We start from the raw sequence: 6,397 nt of genomic DNA, 5'->3' as shown, positions 1-6,397 counted from the left end.
AATTGTTTAAATGCCTCTGCCGAAAATAAGTTTTTCTTTTCAAATTATATAATTAAAAATCAATTTTAAATTTTTGAGACTAAAAATAAAATTTCTTGAATTTTAGAGACATAAAAATATATTTAAGTCATAAATTATTAAACCTATTCTTTTTTAAAATGAATTATTAAACTTGTTCTATTAAAAAAACAAAAACTGGCATTTTAACATGCCCTTTAAATGGAATTATAAGGTTAGTTGGATGGTAAAAGGAGAAGGGAGGGAGGGAAAGGTTGGAGGTTAGATTCTCCCACTAACAAACAACTAATATTTGTTGATAAAAACATATGCATGTTAAATATGATAAATATTTAATTTTATATAACAACAAATTATAATAAATAAATGTTTTTCAACATATAAATATATTGTAATTAAAATTTATAACAAATATATACTTTTAAATGTGTAAAATATATTTTATTTTTAATGCATAACTTAAATTATAATATATGATTAATTTTTGTGTCATTGTGATATTAGCTTGAAGTATCTATCAATTTTGTTGATGACTAATTTTTGTTAAAGAAGTGATCACCTTTAGTGGGGTCTTCTCTCCCAACCATATTTTTTTATCCACAAGACTCGATCCTGAGATTTTGCTTAATGAAATCGAGTCTCATATCACTCGAACTAGTAACTTGGTAATATATGATTGTTTTTTGTCTCTGATAATTTCTTTAAAATATTGAAATTTAGTTTAGAGATAAAACATGACAAATTGAGAAGGATGAGGGTTAAAGGAGATCAAATATACATATAAAAATAAAATGATGGCAGTTTTAGAAGGTTGTGATTATAATTTTACAGTTTAAAAGGATAGTATGTGAAATATACTTTAAAAGAATAAAGAAACTAAGTTTCATTCTCTTAATTGTGTATTCTAATTTATAACATTATAAAATTAAATTATATAGAATTCAAGTTTGATAACATGTGTGAAGTGATGAAATTTTAAAATTAAAGTTTGATAACATGGTATATTTTAAAATAAATTATATTGAGACAAAAATATCATTAGATAATACAAATCATTACTTTAATATTAAAAAATTAATCATTTATTTTTTTCAAAACAATAAAAATCTTAGGCATAGATATACTTTTTGTCCTTATAATATACTCATTTTTATTACTTTTGTCCCTGTAAAAAAATAAAAAAGGTGCCTAAAATTTGTTAATTTTTTGCTAACATGTCTAACATCAATAAGTGTCATATCAACAAATGATTAGATCTACAAATGCCATGTCATGGGTGCCATGTTAGCACCAATAGGAATGATAACATTATTATCTCTCTTATTCTATCTTGAATGTGTATATTTTGTCCCCCACAACTTAGGATCCTAGATTTACAATTGGTTATAAGTGATTGTGTTTAAGGATTATACCATGGATTAGGCCAATTGTGGGACTTTTGAGAAACTACAAATAATGGTGTCACCATCACAAAGCCTTCAAACCGAGTAGGTCATGTATCTAGGCTTTTAAGTTAGAACAAATCTTCAAAATAATTTTTCCTTATCATTGCAAATGTGACTCAACATTGTGGTTATGTAAAACATGTCGTAATTCATGTTCATGTAAAACATTTTAGAATAAGCTAAACCTTCAAACATGGAAGATGAAGCCTTAAAAATTAGCTTATAACAAGAAAACATACCAAGTCGAACTTTTGTAATTCTAAAACTTGTTGTTATGTATTTATTTTATATTAGTTATAAAGAAAAATATCACAAGGGAGGTTGAAGTGTGATTTTAGAATTTTTTCTAAACCTGTTCAACAAATAAAGCTATCGTCTGATATAACTTTTGAAAGTAAATAATAGGTTTTCACAAATTGACACTACCAAACGATAGTAACATATTTTGTAAAAAATGTTTCATTGCACAACAAAATCAAATTCAAACCTTAAGTCAATTAGCACAAAAGATATCAAGATATAAGATGCAAAGTTTTTATATTGATTCGTTTCTACCACTGAGACAACATTCAATCTTGACAATCCATAAAGTTTCACTAACTTTAAACAAGTTACAAGTATTTTTTACAGTCACTTCTGACTCTTACAACCCAAGTTTATCACCAAACTTAAAATTACCTAGTATTCTTTGTTCTATCAAGTCACTATTGGCTCTAAACAAATCAAAATATTTGTTGTTGGTTGGTTTGTTCACTAACTAGTTTTTAACATCTTACAAACGATTATACAACTTAAGCACTTAGTCTTTTCTCGCAAGATATACAAAGTGTTTTGAGAGCTTTTAATTTTACAAGTATACAAAGATAGAGCTTGAGAAGAGAAAACTAGAGATTTTGAATCTTACGTAGGTTCATAACTTTCACTCTTCAAAGTTCTCATATTTATAGTATATTCTTAAGCAAGTGACTGTTGTCTTTAAACGATTATATTTCTTCATTGGAAGTTTCCATTGGAAGAAGTGTCCCTTGAAGCATTTAATGCAAATCCTCTTCATGCTGAGAAAGCATTTTTTTTTTAGCTTTCTTGAAGCATACTTTAGTAGAAAATCATGTGTTTTTTGTTAAAGTAGGTCGGTTATAGCAGACATAGTAGGGCACATCTTTTGAGATTGTTTGAACTTGTTGAATATTCTCATACTTCTCAAGACTTCGGCAGATCCTAGGAAGAATGTTTTTAAGATAGTTCTACAAAATGAATCTCAGATACATAGTATTAAATGAAATCTTAAATGATTCATCACATCTTAACATTTGTATGCTTCTGTGTGATGTTTTAGATGAATATATAATGTTTTCGCCTGACTAAATATAAGACGTAACTTTTAACCTTTGTATTTATTTTCATCTAATCAAAATTGTTGAGTGTCCTGATTCATCTTATGACTCAACAATCTTATGACTTAACATTAATATTTATTTTAATTTATCTTACAAATATGTCACTATTTTGTTTTAGTCCCTATAAATTATACTTTTTGTTTTGTTTTTACTTTCTTGTAGATTTTTTTTTTTGTTTTTAGTCCATGTTGACATAACACCCATGGCATGACATTTCTTTTGTTAACATGACACTTGTTGACGTCATCATTTGTTGATGTTAGCAGTCGTTAGTCACGTGACTTACCATTAGTATTTTTTAACAAAAAATGACTAAATGCAAAAGAATAACAAATTTTAAGGACCTTTTTAAAAAAATTGAGGGACATAAATTGAAAATCGATAAAATTATAGGGATAAAGTATCTTTAAACCAAAATCTTAAAATATATTTATGACTTTACGTTAGCTTACAACATTAGAACAACTCAAAAGTGGCTCAAATCAAGATTAGATAATTTTAGTAATTTTTAAGGTTTAAACTCAACTCAATAAATCTTTTGCAAAGTTAGTTATTTCAACTCAATTATTATTTTTTTGTAAATTATTTTTAATCTTAAGCATTTTTTTAAACTTATTTTAAAATGTGATCTCGAGGTTGTTGTCCAACTAGCGGTTGAAAGGAGGTAGGGATTTGACCCCTATAGTAACACGATTTAGGCTTGGTATAAATGTAATTAGGAAGTTTGTGTTTCATAATTATCTAGAGGCCTATTGTAACACCTAAATGGGTATTACCATAAATAACACCATACTTCATAACAAATAGGAGAATACATTATTAATATTATATGGATTGAATATTTATGTAGAGTTATAAACTCAAGCATAACTCTTCTCCCAAATAAGTATCAAGAAATTATACCAATCTTTCAAAATGAATTTCGTTAAGGTTTTACATGTGAAAGACCAAGTCATATACACAAGGGGTTTCCATAAACAAAATGTAACACCAGTTTCTCAAAAGAGAGCCTAAGCAAATATAAATATTTAAGCACAAAGATTTCCATGCTCGTTATCCAATGGTTATATACCAACTTAATCTAGTGTCGAAACCAAAGTCTTAGAAGCGTCAAAACTCATTAGTGTTTTGACAATAACAATGGTTATTGAACTTTAAAGATTAACAGTGTGTTATATGTGCAAACATATATGTGTGAAAAATGTCACTCTTTATAACACTTTATGATGTGTGTAAAGGACTTTAGATAAAAAAAAGTTAACATTAAGTGTCTTAAGTGAATTAGTTGGGCACTAGAAGGGGGAAGGTTGAATAATAACACCAAAATTGGTTAAACTATTTTTTGCAGAAGCACATTTTTTTTCTTAAGCTTCTTTTTTGAAAATTAGAGAGGTAAATCTTTTCCTTTACAAGTATGTGGATAAAAGAATATTTTAGAGTAAAAACCTCTAAGTAATCTTGTGTTCCATTGCTTTAGATCCTACTTTCAAAATCACAGATTTTGTTAAACAATAGTTTCTGGTTTTTTACTTTTCTTACTTAGAGTAGGTATTGCTTCTAAATAATAAAACAATTTTATGATTTCTTTTCAAATATCAAATTTAGTCTTTTCAAAACAAGGTTTGTCAAAAATAAGTTTTAAGCATAAAACAATGAAAATAAACATAAAGCAATTGGGAAGAAAACAACCACACAAATGAATTATATTGGTTCACCCCAACATGGGTTACGTCCAATACCTATACTTGTAGGATTTTTCCACTAAGACCAAACACCTAACCATAATATTCTTTATTTTCTGAAGCCTCCACAAGCTCCTACAATGAGTATTCTACAAGTCTATGCATGTTTCACCAGAGTATTCTTTTGAAAAGCCTTTTTAGACTTCACCCTAGTATTCTTTTGCAAATCCCTTCGAGGCTTCCTTCAAGTATTCTTTCAAAAAACTTCTTTAGATTTTACCATAATATTCTTTTAGCCTTTGTAGGCTCTACCCAAGTATTCTTTTTTAAAAAAATTCTCTTTAGGCTTCACAGTCTCACACAACACTTATGTTCACACTAAGCTTCAGAAGTAGAAGTTCTCAAGCTACTCTTATGAGTTCTTTCCCTCTAATCTTAGGGGATGAAATCTATACCTTTTGGGATGCCTTCTAGAGAGACTCATTTGATGAATGTGTTTACACTCATTCAAATTTGGCTCTACTAGATCCACACAGAGTTTTTGGCTAAGGAAGTTACTAAGGGGTTAGCTCACTTGACCTTACCCTATCTTTTTGGCACCCTTTCCTTGTAAGTTGCTAATCTAAATTTGATCAATTTATAGATTGATCTAGATCTAATCAACCTCTTTCTTCTATAACTCATTTAGTTGTCTTCTTCGTCTTTGCTTTTTTCCATTGTCAGCCAACTTGCATTCTTGAATTTTAAATTGTGTTTGTTGAAGGATTCGTTAAGAAAAATATGTTGAGTGTTAGTTTTTGGTCTTACTCATGGTTTTGAAACTCAGACCATACAGTTTGTTTCGATCGGGAACTAATGCATCCTTAAACTGACTCAAAACCACTGAACTTGTCTAAAATCGGTAAAATTGGTGGATTTATCGGTTATACTAGTTTCTCTTAAAACTTTTTTTTTAAAAAAAACTTTCAAAATGACGTTGCTTTGTTTTTTTTCTTAAAAAAAGAACCATTGAACTTAGATATTATGTTGAATTATATTTGCTACATGTTATAACTTATGACACTTTTAAGTGAAATTTACTTATTATTATTATTATTATTATTATTATCAATTTATGCACATTATGTTATTTTTTGTTGAATATCACTAGGATATTATATTAAAATATTTAATATATTTTTTATTAAAACCAGTTCAACCCCGATTAAATCATTGACCCTTGAACCAAGGCCTTCACCAGTTCGATGATCGGTCCAATTCTGAGAACATTGGTCTTATTTGTTTCACATTATTTTCGCATCATGTCTTCTATAGATGCACTATTATTGTAGTGAAACATGTTATAATCTTCTTTCTACTTAGTTGTTGGTTCGTTGACTAGGACAACTGTCTCATTTGATTCCTTTGATTGAACATCATCAAGGATAATAATGAACTCGTAGCTTCAGAATCAATGTTGTCCAAACACTAATGCATGTCTTTACTAGTGTATTTTTTTGGATTCGTAAGATATGTTTGTCATCACTAATCAACTTGCAATGCAACTTTTGTTAATCCTTAAGTCATGTGTAGCTTCTGATAATTACCTTTTGTCTTAAGCTATCCCTAACACCATACCTTTGATCATACACAACTTCCAATATCTTACCCAGAAAACATGATTGTCTTTTCAACTTCTGAAGAGCTCTCATTATGGTAGTCTTATTTTTTTATTGCAAAATCTATGGCATTAAAAGCTTCCACTAGAGGTCTATTATTCACACTTGTACCATGCTTATGATTTTTTCTATTCTTAATCAAGAACACTTAAAACAATCATTAGTAGTTAAATTGTTACTTGTGGTTTTGCTTCATA

This window comes from Glycine max, chromosome 20 (genome assembly GCF_000004515.6).
Source record: "Glycine max cultivar Williams 82 chromosome 20, Glycine_max_v4.0, whole genome shotgun sequence".
Classification (NCBI taxonomy): domain Eukaryota; kingdom Viridiplantae; phylum Streptophyta; class Magnoliopsida; order Fabales; family Fabaceae; genus Glycine; species Glycine max.
The sequence above is the reverse complement of the archived record's forward strand: the minus strand, read 5'-3'. Positions refer to the sequence as shown.